At 39.3% G+C, this 14,303-nt stretch overlaps 1 protein-coding gene and 1 long non-coding RNA gene across 4 annotated transcripts in view; one reads left to right on the plus strand and one right to left on the minus strand.

Moving 5' to 3' along the window:
* tfeb (transcription factor EB) overlaps positions 1-14,303 on the minus strand; it is a 162,631-nt gene that overhangs the window by 74,853 nt on the left and 73,475 nt on the right. The window lies entirely within an intron of this gene.
* On the plus strand, positions 7,498-13,259 carry LOC133570012 (uncharacterized). Of its 2 annotated transcripts, XR_009810025.1 has the most exons (4): positions 7,501-7,831; positions 8,370-8,504; positions 11,986-12,061; positions 12,978-13,259. It is a non-coding gene; the product is annotated as an uncharacterized LOC133570012 (long non-coding RNA). The 2 variants fall into 2 exon arrangements; XR_009810024.1 differs by having other exon boundaries at positions 7,498-8,504.

The raw sequence follows: 14,303 nt of genomic DNA on the forward strand, positions 1-14,303 counted from the left end.
TCAACTTGTCGTGTTTGGAGGAAGAAGAATACTGAGTTGCATCCCAAGAACACCACACCTACTGCGAAGCATGGGGGTGGAAACATCATGCTTTGGGGCTGTTTTTCTGCTAAGGGGACAGGACGATTGATCCGTGTTAAGGAAAGAATGAATGGGGCCATGTACCGTGAGATTTTAAGCCAAAACCTCCTTCCATCAGTGAGGGCTATGAATGGTTGACCAAATACTTATTTTCCACAATAATTTACAAATAAATTTTTAAAAATTCCTACAATGTGAATTCCTGGATTTTTTTTCACATTCTGTCTCTCACAGTTGAAGTGTACCTATGATGAAAATTACAGACCTCAGTCATCATTTTGAGTGGGAGACCTTGCACAATCGGTGCCTGACTAAATACTTTTTTGCCCCACTGTAATAAAATACAAACCCCGTTTCCATATGAGTTGGGAAATTGTGTTAGATGTAAATATAAACGGAATTCAATGATTTGCAAATCCTTTTCAACCCATATTCAATTGAATGCACTACAAAGAGAATATATTTGATGTTCAAACTCATAAACTTTTTTTTTTTTTGCAAATAATAATTAACTTAGAATTTCATGGCTGGAACACGTGGCAAAGTAGTTGGGAAAGGGCATGTTCACCACTGTGTTACATCACCTTTTCTTTTAACAACACTCAATAAACGTTTGGGAACTGAGGAAACTAATTGTTGAAGATTTGAAAGTGGAATTCTTTCCCATTCTTGGGTTATGTAGAGCTTTAGTCGTTCAACAGTCCGGGGTCTCCGCTGTCGTATTTTACGCTTCATAATGCGCCACACATTTTCGATGGGAGACAGGTATGGACTGCAGGCGGGCCAGGAAAATACCTGCACTCTTTTTTTACGAAGCCAAGCTGTTGTAACACGTGCTGAATGTGTCTTGTCATTGTCTTGCTGAAATAAGCAGGGGCGCTTGGATGGCAACATATGTTGTTCCAAAACCTGTATGTACCTTTCAGCATTAATGGTGCCTTCACAGATGTGTAAGTTACCCATGCCTTGGGCACTAATACACCCCCATACCATCACAGATGCTGGCTTTTGAACTTTGGGTCGATAACAGTCTGGATGGTTCCTTTCCCCTTTGGTACGGATGACACGCCATGTCGAATATTTTCAAAAACAATTTGAAATGTGGACTCGTCAGACCACAGAAAAATTTTCCACTTTGCATCAGTCCATCTTGGATGATCTTGGGCCTAGAGAAGCCGGAGGCGTTTCTGGATGTTGTTGATAAATGGCTTTCGCTTTGCATAGTAGAGCTTTAACTTGCACTTAAAGATGAAGCGACAAACTGCATTTAGTGACAGTGTTTTTCAGAAGTGTTCCTGAGCCCATATGGTGATATCCTTTAGAGATTGATGTCTGTTTTTGATACAGTGCCGTCTGAGGGATCGAAGGTCACGGACATTCAATGTTGGTTTCCGGCCAAGCTGCTTACGTGGAGTGATTTCTCCAAATTCTCTGAACCTTTTGATGATATTATGGACCGTAGATGTTGAAATCCCTAAATTTCTTGCAATTGCACTTTGAGAAATGTTGTTCTTAAACTGTTTGACTATTTGCTCACACAGTTGTGGACAAAGGGGTGTACCTCGCCCCATCCTTTCTTGTGAAAGACTGAGCATTTTTTTGGAAGCTGCTTATATACCCAATCATGGCACCCACCTGTTCCTAATTAACCTGCACGCCTGTGGGTTGTTCCAAATAAGTGTTTGATGAGCATTCCTCAACTTTATCAGTATTTACTGCCACCTTTCCCAACTTCTTTGTCACGTGTTGCTGGCATCAAATTCTAAAGTTAATGATTATTTGAAAAAAAAAAAAAAAAAGTTTATCAGTTTGAATATCAAATATGTTGTCTTTGTAGCATATTCTACTGAATATGGGTTGAAAATGATTTGCAAATCATTGTAGTCTGTTTATATTTACATCTAACACAATTTCCCAACTCAAATGGAAACTGGGTTTGTACATACAGTATATACACATAAATACAGTATATATATATATACTGTATTTATATATATTATATATACATATACACATATATATACAGTATATACATACACACACACACATATATATACAGTATATACATACACACACACACATATATATACAGTATATACATACACACACACACATATATATACAGTATATACATACACACACACACATATATATACAGTATATACATACACACACACACACATATATATATATATATATATATATATATATATATATATACTGTATATATATATATATATACATATATATATATATATATATATATATGTATATATATATATATATACAGTATATATATATATATATATACATAATACATACGTATTATGTAAGTCGCGTGTAGCTTTCCAGCAGTGACGAAGCCGTGATATATACAACATCTGTGGTGTTACACATGCGTACAAACTTCCTGCTACCGGGCAGCAGAAGCTCCCACACCGGCCCTCCCGCTGCAAAGCGTCCACCGGGGGAAGAAAAGCATCTGTGACGCGGCGGCAAGACAGCGTGGCCATTGTGTGTCCTGGCGCTGTGACGTCACTGGGCCTGCACTTCAAAACGCTTGAGTGGCAGTGGGAAGACGCGGAGGAAGCGGGGGGCGGGGGGGTCAGAGGTCAACTCTGCGCGGGGTCACAGATGAGTCACTAACGTGTATGCCCGCATCAACCCGCTGATATGCTGGCTTCCTGTGTGTGCATGCACATGGCTAATGCACATACACAACACACACGCTGGAAAGAGCACACACACACATACACACACACACACACTTATACACAAAATTTTTTAGATATCATTAAATATCATTTCAAAAAAATATATATATATCCAGGCAAATTCCGGACCTTCTGACGGTGAAACAGAGGATCACGAAAAAAAGATCACGTCAACTAGAAGTTTGGGATGTCACCATGTTTACTACTTTTTGTTTGACCCAGCGCGAGAAGGCCTTTAAAGGGGAACATTATCACCAGACCTATGTAAGCGTCAATATATACCTTGATGGTGCAGAAAAAGGACCATATAATTTTTTAACCGATTTCCGAACTCTACATGGGTGAATTTTGGCGGATTAAACGCCTTTCTGTTTATCGCTCTTTTTGCGATGACGTCAGAACGTGACGTCTCCGAGGTAACACAGCCGCCATTTTCATTTTTAACACATTACAAACACCGGGTCTCAGCTCGTATATTTTCCGTTTTTTCGACCAATTTTTTGGAACCTTGGAGACATCATGCCTCGTCGGTGTGTTGTCGGAGGGTGTAACAACACTAACAGGGAGGGATTCAAGTTGCACCACTGGCCCGAAGATGCGAAAGTGTCTGCCACCAGACCCCCATTGAATGTGCCAAAGTGTCTCCACATTTTACCGGCGATGACAGACATAGCACAGAGATGTATGGATAACCTGCAGATGCATTTGCAACGATAAATTCAACGAAATCACAAAAGATGAGTTTTGTTGATGTTGACTTACTGTATGTGCTAATCAGACATATTTGGTTGTGGCATGACTGCCAGCTAATCGATGCTAACATGCTACGCTAATCGACGCTAACATGCTATTTACCGGCGGTGCTAAAGCAGACATGGCACAGAGATGTATGGATAACCTGCAGATGCATTTGCAACTATAAAGTCAACGAATTCACAAAGGTGAGTTTTGTTGATGTTGACTGCCTGCTAATCGATGCTAACATGCTATTTACCGGCGGTGCTAAAGCAGACATGGCACAAAGATGTATGGATAACCTACAGATGCATTTGCAACTATATTACGTTTCCTTCCACCCACATTTAATGGGAAAAAAACACTTACCAATCGAAGGATTTCAGTTGTTCCAGTGTCACGAGATGCGAAAGTCCTGATCGTTTGGTCCGCACATTTTACCGGCGATGCTAACGCAGCTATTCGGCCATGCTATGGCTATGAATAGCGTCAATAGCTATTCGCTCAATAGCTTCAGTTTCTTCTTCAATACTTTCATACTCCAACCATCCATTTCAATACATGCGTAATCTGTTAAATCGCTTAAATCGCTGAAATCCGAGTCTGAATCCGAGCTAATGTCGCTATATTTTGCTGTGGTATTCGCCGTTGTTTGTTTACATTGGCAGCACTGTGTGACGTCACAGGGAAATGGATAGTCGCATCGCAAATAGCGAAAATCAAGCACTTTAAAAGGTTTTTTTTTAGGGATATTCGGGGACCGGTAAAATTTTGCAAAAAAATTCAAAAAATACAACAAGCCACTGGGAACTGATTTTTATTGTTTTTAACCCTTTTGAAATTGTGATAATGTTCCCCTTTAAAATACTTCAAAAGTCTTAATGTATATGAATGTTATAATGAAGGCAACACATGATGTAAGTGTTTATATTATCAATAGCTGCCTACTATCAAAATGACTTTAAAGGTCTTATATAAGTCCTATATATTCTTATTTGACAGAGCGCGAGTAAACCTACTCATCAAGCTCAAAACAGTAGCATACTTTCGCCTTCACAATAAAGCACTGCGCACGACATTAACAAAATAAAGGTTTCAAAAATGTACCACACACAAGCATTTTGTACTCAAATCCCTTATTGATACGTTTTGCAAAATTGTTACGCGTTGACTTAAAATACTGATCAAAATCGCACCAATAAATGTGAGGGGTTTTGTATTTACAGCGGTGAAGGGATTCATATGGACCCATTCCTAGGTGGATCTCGTGTTGAGAGGAATCGAGTCCGCTGAAAATAATGGAAAGTACCACTCTACAAAGCAACTGACGCTGTGGTCCGAGTTGGAATTGCCACAAAACACATTTTAAGACAGTCAACACTAAAGTGGATAGTGCACGCCTCAAATGCGTCACGTTTTAAGTATCAGGTAATATGGTAAATGGGTTGTTCTTGTATAGCGATTTTACACCTTTTCTTTTTAAGGAACTCAAAGCGCATTGACACTACTTTCACATTCACCCATTCACACACAATTGCACACACTGATGGCGGGAGCTGCCATGCAAGGCGCTAACCCGGACCCATCAGGAGCAAGGGTGAAGTGTCTTGCTCAAGGACACAATGGACGTGACTAGGATGGTAGAAGGTGGGGGTTGAACCAGGAACCCTCAGGTATGAATCCCCCTTCCTACTGTAATTAACAAACGTGTTATTAAATGTTGTTAGTGACACACAAAGCACACACTATGGTGGTAAAATAAGTGTAAAAAGAAAAAAAGTGAAAAATATATATATCTTTTTTATTGCTATTTAAAGTTATTGTTGTTACTTGTATTATTATTATTGTATTTTTTATAGGTTTTTGTAATACTATTTTACATTCTTTATTCTTTTAAATTATATTAAAGTTGATTTTTGGTGGTACAATAAATAGTTATGTTTTCAAATGAATGAAAAATCGTGTTGTTCGTGATTTCCGTATCAATCAAATTAATATATTTTTTTCCATAATCGTACAGCCGTAACACACACACACACACACACACACACACACACACACACACATAGGTTATCATTTGGAATGGGGACGAAATTATTGATCATACCTTGTGGGGACCACCCTTTCTCCAGGTTGTGGGATATAAAAAAAAAATACACATCTTTAAATCTCTGGATTGATGAAGTAATGTGCTGATCATTTTTACTGGGGAACATGGGGAAAAATAATTTATATGGTTCATGGGGAGCAAATTTAAAGAATTTTGCATAATTCACATAGATTTGTACTTGACTACTGAGGACCATTTAAAAAACAAAAAGAAAACGTTCAAATTAAATATGAAATGATTCTCAGAATACAGCACTGCAGCTGTCCTCTTATAGGACAGGTGGAAGTGATTAACTATACACGGAAGAAGTGTGAGCAGAGCAGCGAGTGCAGTAACAGCTACAGCCTGATGAGGGGGCTGCTGTGCGAATGTCTCACACTCAAACTAACCAGTAAACATGTTTTATGGGCCAGAGCTTAAAAATCTTTTAGGTGTCTTCAGAATGGATCTGACTATCATTTAAAAAGGTTTCCTATTTTTTGGTCCCCATACCGTCAGAGATCCCCTAAAGGTGGCTGTGTAAACAGAGTCATGTCCCCATTAAGTAAGAATTGCCAGAACACACACACACACACACACACACACACACATACACACACACATACACACACATACACACACTGGTTATCATTTGGAATGGGGACCAAGTTTTTGATCATTACTTGTGAGGACCACCCTTTGTACAGGTTGTGGTCGCTTCTCACACTCAAACTAACTAGTAAACCTGTTTTATTGGCCAAAGCTTAAAAATCAATTAGGCATCTTCAGAAAGGATCTGTTTATCAAATAAAAAGGTTTCCCTTTAGGTGACATATTTTTGGTCCCCATACCGTCAGAGGTCTCTTAAAGGTGACTGTGTAAACAGAGCGATGTCCCCATTAAGTCAGAATTGGCAGAACACACACACACTTGGGGGCAGTGTGGGGCTATGGCACCTGTGCTTACAGATATGGTGTTCATTTGTGTGCGCGTGTGTGTGCGCGTGTGTGTGTGTGTGTGTGTGTGTGTGTGTGTGTGTGTGTGTGTGTGTGTGTGTGTGCGTTTGTCAAAGTGACATATGGGGACATTTTTATGAAATTTCACCTTACATATGGGGACCTGTTGAAATATGAGGACATTTTCCATGTCCCCATATTTCCCGCAATGCTATCGTGTTCTAGACCCTCCCAGCATGTTCCCAGACCAAAAATCTCTAAAGTCTTCATTTGTCAAATTTTCAGAAAAAGTGTGTGAAAGTGTGTGTAATTTTTTGGGTCACTTTCGATTTTGCCCCTAGTGGCCATCTTTGCTATTATGACACACACACACACACACTTGTCCTCATATGTCATATGTCCTCATATGTCGTGTGGGGCAGAAACTCACACACTCCAACATTTGAAAAACATATAATCATTACAGCAATGAACATACTTTTGAAATCTAAATCAAATAACACATTTTCAACTGATCTGATGATCTCAACCTTTTTTATGTTAGTTTTATCTATTCATTTGGTTTATCTGGAGAGGATTTGGGCTAGACAATCAATAATAAAGGGATTATGGTGATGATTTAATCGGTTTGATTCAGTATTTTACTGTATTGGGCTTTTTTCTATTCTGTTGTCTAAAATACAATGCCGCACAATAATTACTTTAAATGTGCCTGAAAAAAAACCTTCAACCTTGATTGCGACAAAGGCGATAATTCAAATGGAATTCAAACTACGTACAGTATTTAATATTTTCAAATGGTTACAATAGCACATGATTTTGGTATTTTTATCTTTGGGACAAATTTTGGATTCAATTGGGGATTGTTTTTGGAGGTATTCACTTCACATTGTATTCAAGATGCTTACTTCCGCCCACTCTGAAGAGTCTCGGCGTCTGATTGGTCCAATTTTCAGTTAGGCGCCGCCTGATTGGCCGTTGGATGATGTCTGATCCTAACAGATGGCTAAATCACTAGTTAATTATTTTCCTCATGGAAGTTATACAGCTCACGTATCACACTTAATATTGAATATATATATAAAAAGGGTTTTCCAAAAGGACCATTTATAATCGAAATACAAAACTTCACACACGATTTTGAGCACAACAGAGCGCTCAGTGAACAGCACTTCCGGGACCTGCATCACCGGAGGGGGACATCTATCTTGGCCACAAACCATCTTTGACAGTCTTCGGCAGCATGGTTGAATCAGGTGAGCATAAAATGGAGTTTAACGTAATTAAATAGACCAATGTTTTTTAACATAGGAAAATAGTTCATTGTAAACAACAGTTAAATGTTTGTTGTTATTAATTGCAATCAGATTTGATTTTATGAGGTCAAATTAAGCATTTCAGTTCTGGGCCAAGGCCAAGGCATTTAAAAATTTTTTTTTAAAGTTGCATGGAAGATTATAAGTAGCAGTGATTGTCACACACACACTAGGTGTGGTGAAATTATTCTCTGCATTTGACCCATCACCCTTGATCACTATGCTAGTAAACCTTTTCTTAATTTTAAACAAGACAGACTAGAGTTCTTCAAATTGTTTATACTTTTTCTCAAATACAAATATTTCAAGCTGATAAGCACTGTGGAGTAGGCATGTTACTGATATTGTTACATTAGTTCTTTGTTTGAGAAGCTTCATGTCTGCACTGATCCTAAATTTAACAGTTTTTGAAGGGTTTGGTTCTTTGTTTTATTTCTGTGTCACTGACTTTTTTCATTTTTATGTGTGGATTTGTTAGGCGCATCAACACATGATATAGACATCGTGCCCAAAAGAAGAGCGAGACGTAATCCTGAGGCTGAAGCTACCGAGTTTATTTGATCTGGATGTGACAAGTCTTGTTTTAAGGCCCAGTGGATCAATGATTGGAAAGGTATGTCTTGTTATGTATCATATCAATGGTAACTGTATCAACATCTCATTTGGATCATTTCCTTACTGTCTAATAGAGGTTGTATTATATGGCTTTAATTAGAAGTGTTTGGAATAACAGCGTTCCACGTCCCAAGAGCTAGCTTCTGTAGCCGAGGATCGGACCGCCAAGTGCCCTGCCTTCGGCTGCCGCCCAGCTCACAATGCACCCGACCTCTATGGCCCCTCGGAGTCTTGTTCACGAGTGGGGGAAGAGTGGATTGTGAGATCGACAGGCGGATCGGTGTGGGGTCTTCGGTAATGCGGACGTTGTATCGATCCGTTGTGGTGAAGAAGGAGCTGAGCCGGAAGGCAAAGCTCTCAATTTACCGGTCGATCTACGTTCCCATCCTCACCTATGGTCATGAGCTTTGGGTCATGACCGAAAGGATAAGATCACGGGTACAAGCGGCCCAAATGAGTTTCCTCCACCGGGTAGGGGTGCTCTCCCTTAGAGATAGGGTGAGAAGCTCTGCCATCCGGGAGGAACTCAAAGTAAAGCCGCTGCTCCTGCACATGGAGAGGAGCCAGATGAGGTGGTTCGGGCATCTGGTCAGGATGCCACCCGAACGCCTCCCTAGGGAGGTGTTTAGGGCACGTCCAACCGGTAGGAGGCCACGGGGAAGACCCAGGACACGTTGGGAAGACTATGTCTCCCGGCTGGCCTGGGAACGCCTCGGGATCCCCCGGGAAGAGCTAGACGAAGTGGCTGGGGAGAGGGAAGTCTGGGCTTCCCTGCTTAGGCTGCTGCCACCTCGGAAAAGCGGAAGATGATGGATGGATGGATGGATGGTATAACAGCGGTATATGAAAACGATGTTACTAATGCTGTTACTTTTACCGGTAACGAGTAAGCTAATAACTTTTATGTACGCTACAACGCTGTTACGATGCCTTTTATGTAATGTGGCATGCTACTTTTGATGTGATTGTATGTCAACAAGACAGCGTTAGAAGCACAGAAGGGTTAGTGCAGGTAATATCTTTTTACTAATGAAAGCAACCCCCGGAAGTAATTACGAACACGATATCAAATAGAAAGAGGCCTCATCCACACACAAACAAAAACATTCAACAGAACTATCTTAACTGCCACTGCTAAGCTAAAAAATACAGCTGAACTATTCTACTATGTCTGGGCGCTGAAGTCCCACGTCACTTGGCAAAAGGCACAGCTTTTTAAAGGCACACACACACTCTGCTCTCATGAAATGTCTCTCAACTGCATATGCTAGATATTTAAAACTTTTCTTTTTCAAGTAACACATTAATTACAAAACCCGTTTCCATATGAGTTGGGAAATTGTGTTAGATGTAAATCCAAACGGAATAATTTTTTTTACAAATAATAATTAACTTAGAATTTCATGGCTGCAATACGTGCCAAAGTAGTTGGGAAAGGGCATGTTCACCACTGTGTTACATCACCTTTTCTTTCCACAACACTCAATAACCGTTTGGGAACTGAGGAAACTAATTGTTGAAGCTTGGAATGTGGAATTCTTTCCCATTCTTGTTTTATGTAGAGCTTCAGTCTCCTCTGTCGTATTTTACGCTTCATAATGCACCACACATTTTTGATAGGACTGCAGGCCGGCCAGGAAAGTACCTGCACTCTTTTTTTATGAAGCTGAACACGTGCTGAATGTGGCTTGGCATTGTCTTGCTGAAATAAGCAGGGGCGTACATGAAAAAGTCGGCGCTTAAATGGCAGCAAATGTTGTTCCAAACAGATGGGTAACTTACAGATGTGTAAGTTACCCATGCCTTGGGCACTAATGCACCCCCATACCATCACAGATGCTGGCTTTTGAACTTTGCGTCGATAACATTCTGGATGGTTCGCTTCCCCTTTGGTCCGGATGAAACGGTGTCCAATATTTCCAAAAATAATTTGAAATGTGGGCTCGTTAGACCACAGAACACCTTTCCACTTTGCATCAGCCCATCTTAGATGATCTCGGGCCCAGAGAAGCCGGCGGCGTTTCTGGATGTTGATAATTGGCTTTCGCTTCGCATAATAGAGCTTTAACTTGCACTTACAGATATAGCAACACACTGTATTTAGTGACAGTGGTTTTCTGAAGTGTTCCTGAACTCATGTGGTGATATCCTTTAGAGATTGATGTCGGTTTTTGATACAGTGCCGTCTGAGGGATCGAAGGTCACAGTTATTCAATGTTGGTTTCCAGACATGCCGCTTACGTGGAGTGATTTCTCCGGATTCTCTGAACCTTTTGATAATATCATGGAGCGTAGATGTTGAAATCCCTAAATTTCTTGCAATTGCACTTTGAGAAAGGTTGTTCTTAAACTGTTTGACTATTTGCTCACGCAGTTGTGGACAAAGGGGTGTACCTCGCCCCATCCTTTCCTGTGAAAGACTGAGCATTTTTTGGGAAGCTGTTTTAATAGCCAATCATGGCACCCACCTGTTCCAAATTAGCCTTCACACCTGTGGGATGTCCCAAATAAGTGTTTGATGAGCATTTCTTAACTTTATCAGTATTTATTGCCACCTTTCCCAACTTGTTTGTTGCGTGTTGCTGGCATCAATTTCTAAAGTTAATGATTATTTGCACCAAAAACATCAAACATCAATCAATCAATCAATGTTTACTTATATAGCCCTAAATTACTAGTGTCTCAAAGGGCTGCACAAACCACTACGACATCCTCGGTAGGCCCACATAAGGGCAAGGAAAACTCACACCCAGTGGGACGTCGGTGACAATGATGACTATGAGAACCTTAGAGAGGAGGAAAGCAATGGATGTCGAGCGGGTCTAACATGATACTGTGAAAGTTCAATCCACAATGGATCCAACACAGTCGCAAGAGTCTAGTCCAAAGCGGATCCAACACAGCAGCGAGAGTCCCGTTCACAGCGGAGCCAGCAGGAAACCATCCCAAGCGGAGGCGGATCAGCATCGCAGAGATGTCCCCAGCCGATACACAACCAAACATATGTTGTCTTTGTAGCATATTCAACTGAATATGGGTTGAAAATGATTTGCAAATCATTGTATTCTGTTTATATTAACATCTAACACAATTTCCCAACTCATATGGAAACGGGGTTTGTACTTAATTTAATAATTATTTACATTTATGAAAGAGTAATTCTGTTTGTAATAGAATTTTTAGTCAAGTAACGACTATTATTATTGCTTTTTAAAACAGATATTCCAAACATTGTTAATTGATAAACTGTTTTATCAGGATATGGTGTATTTGCTCTTGCATCAATTTAAAAAGGTTCTTTTGTGGTCGAGTACCGAGGGAAGTTCATCTCAAGACATGAGCGGGACAAGAGACAGAAACCCTCTATAAATATCTTTACTATTTATCTGGCATTATATGCTCATAATGTTAACAACAAAAAGTGCTGATAATGTTATAATTAATAAGTTCTAACATTATTTTTATGTGTTTTGTTGCAGACACCAACTGTTGATGTTCTATCTCAACATTCTCCAGATTCATGTGACCGATAAACCGACTTCATCCCTCCAACAGGTTATTACTTGACTATTTTACTATCCATCCATCCATCCATTTTCTACTACCTGTCCCTTTTTTGGGTTGGCGGGGTGTGCTTGAGCCTATCTGAGCTGCATTCGGGCGGAAGGCGGAGTACACCCTGGACAAGTCGCCACCTCATTACACGGCCAACACAAATAGACAACATTTACACTCACATTCACACACTAGGGCCAATTTAGTGTTGCCAATCAACCTATCCCCAGGTGCATGTCTTTGGAGGTAAGATGAAGCCGGAGTACCCGGAGGGAACCCACGCAGTCACGGGGAGAACATGCAAACTCCACACAGAAAGATCACGAGCCCAGGATTTAACTCAGGACTACTCAGGACCTTCGATTTGTGACGCACATGCACTTACCCCTGTTCCACCGTGCTGCCCTATATCTGCTAAAAACTTGACACAACCTATACTTCAAAAGACATTTAATCCTTTTAACCTCTCACAGATCAGTTTATATGACAACATTTTTTAAGCGTACATCCATGTTAGTCTGTGGAATTTACAACTCATCTTTAGCAAAACAGGAGATGTTACAGGTCAGCAACATGAATTCTATATGTGATCACTTGTCATGTACTCATATTGTTTGAACTAAAAAAGACTTCAGTGTGTTTCATATAAGGTCCTCATATTTTTCTGAACCACATTAGTGTGTGTTACAATGTTTAATTCAAAGCTTTAAAATGAGTGTTTCAATCCAGGTCCTCATATTTTCTGAACCACATTTTAGTGAATGTTACATTCTTAAATAATAGTCTAAGAGCTAAAACGCTATAATAATCTTTACTGTTTATGTAGAATTATATGCTCAGAATATTATCAACCAAAAGTGGTTGTTAATGTTATAATTAATTAGTTCTGACATTATATTTTTGTGTTTTGTTGCAGACACCAACTGTTGGGGTTCTATCTCAACATTCTCCAGATTCAGATGTGAGCGATAAACCGACTTCATCCCTCCAACAGGTTATTACAAGTCTATTTTTACTATATCTGCTCTAAATGTGACCCAACCTATATTTTGAAAGACATTTATTAATTTTAATCTCTCACAGATCAGTTTATATGACAACATTTTCGTAAGAGTACATCCATGTTAGTCAGTAAGGAGTTTGGAACTCATGTTTAGCAAAACAGGAGATGTTACAAGTCAACAACATACATTCTACATGTGACCCTTCGTCATGTCCTTATATTGTTTGAACCAAGAAAGACTTAGGTGTGTTTCATATAAGGTCCTCATATTTTCTAAACCACATTAGTGTGTGTTACAATGTTAATGTCCAAGCTTTAAAATGTGTGTCTCAATTCAGGTCCTCATATTTTCTGAACCAGATTTTAGTGTGTTTTATATTCTTAATTAATTGTCTAAGAGCTGAAACTCTGTAATAATCTTTACTATTTATCTGGCATTGTATGCTCAGAGTTTTATCCACAAAAAGTGCTGATAATGTTATAATTAATTAGTTCTGACATTATATTTTTGTGTTTTGTTGCAGAAACCAACTGTTGAGGTTCTATCTCAACATTCTCTAGATTCAGATGACAGCCATAAACCGACTTCATCCCTCCAACAGGTTATTACATGTCTATTTTTACTATATCTGCTCTAAATGTGACCCAACCTATATTTTGAAAGACATTTATTAATTTTAATCTCTCACAGATCAGTTTATATGACAACATTTTCGTAAGAGTACATCCATGTTAGTCAGTAAGGAGTTTGGAACTCATGTTTAGCAAAACAGGAGATGTTACAAGTCAACAACATACATTCTACATGTGACCCCTCGTCATGTCCTTATATTGTTTGAACCAAGAAAGACTTAGGTGTGTTTCATATAAGGTCCTCATATTTTCTAAACCAGATTAGTGTGTGTTACAATGTTAATGTCCAAGCTTTAAAATGTGTGTCTCAATTCAGGTCCTCATATTTTCTGAACCAGATTTTAGTGTGTTTTATATTCTTAATTAATTGTCTAAGAGCTGAAACTCTGTAATAATCTTTACTATTTATCTGGCATTGTATGCTCAGAGTTTTATCCACAAAAAGTGCTGATAATGTTATAATTAATTAGTTCTGACATTATATTTTTGTGTTTTGTTGCAGAAACCAACTGTTGAGGTTCCATCTCAACATTCTCCAGATTCAGATGTGAGCCATTAACTGACTTCATCCCTCCAACAGGTTATTACATGTCTATTTTTACTATA

Source organism: Nerophis ophidion, linkage group LG16 (assembly GCF_033978795.1).
Source record: "Nerophis ophidion isolate RoL-2023_Sa linkage group LG16, RoL_Noph_v1.0, whole genome shotgun sequence".
Classification (NCBI taxonomy): Eukaryota; Metazoa; Chordata; class Actinopteri; order Syngnathiformes; family Syngnathidae; genus Nerophis; species Nerophis ophidion.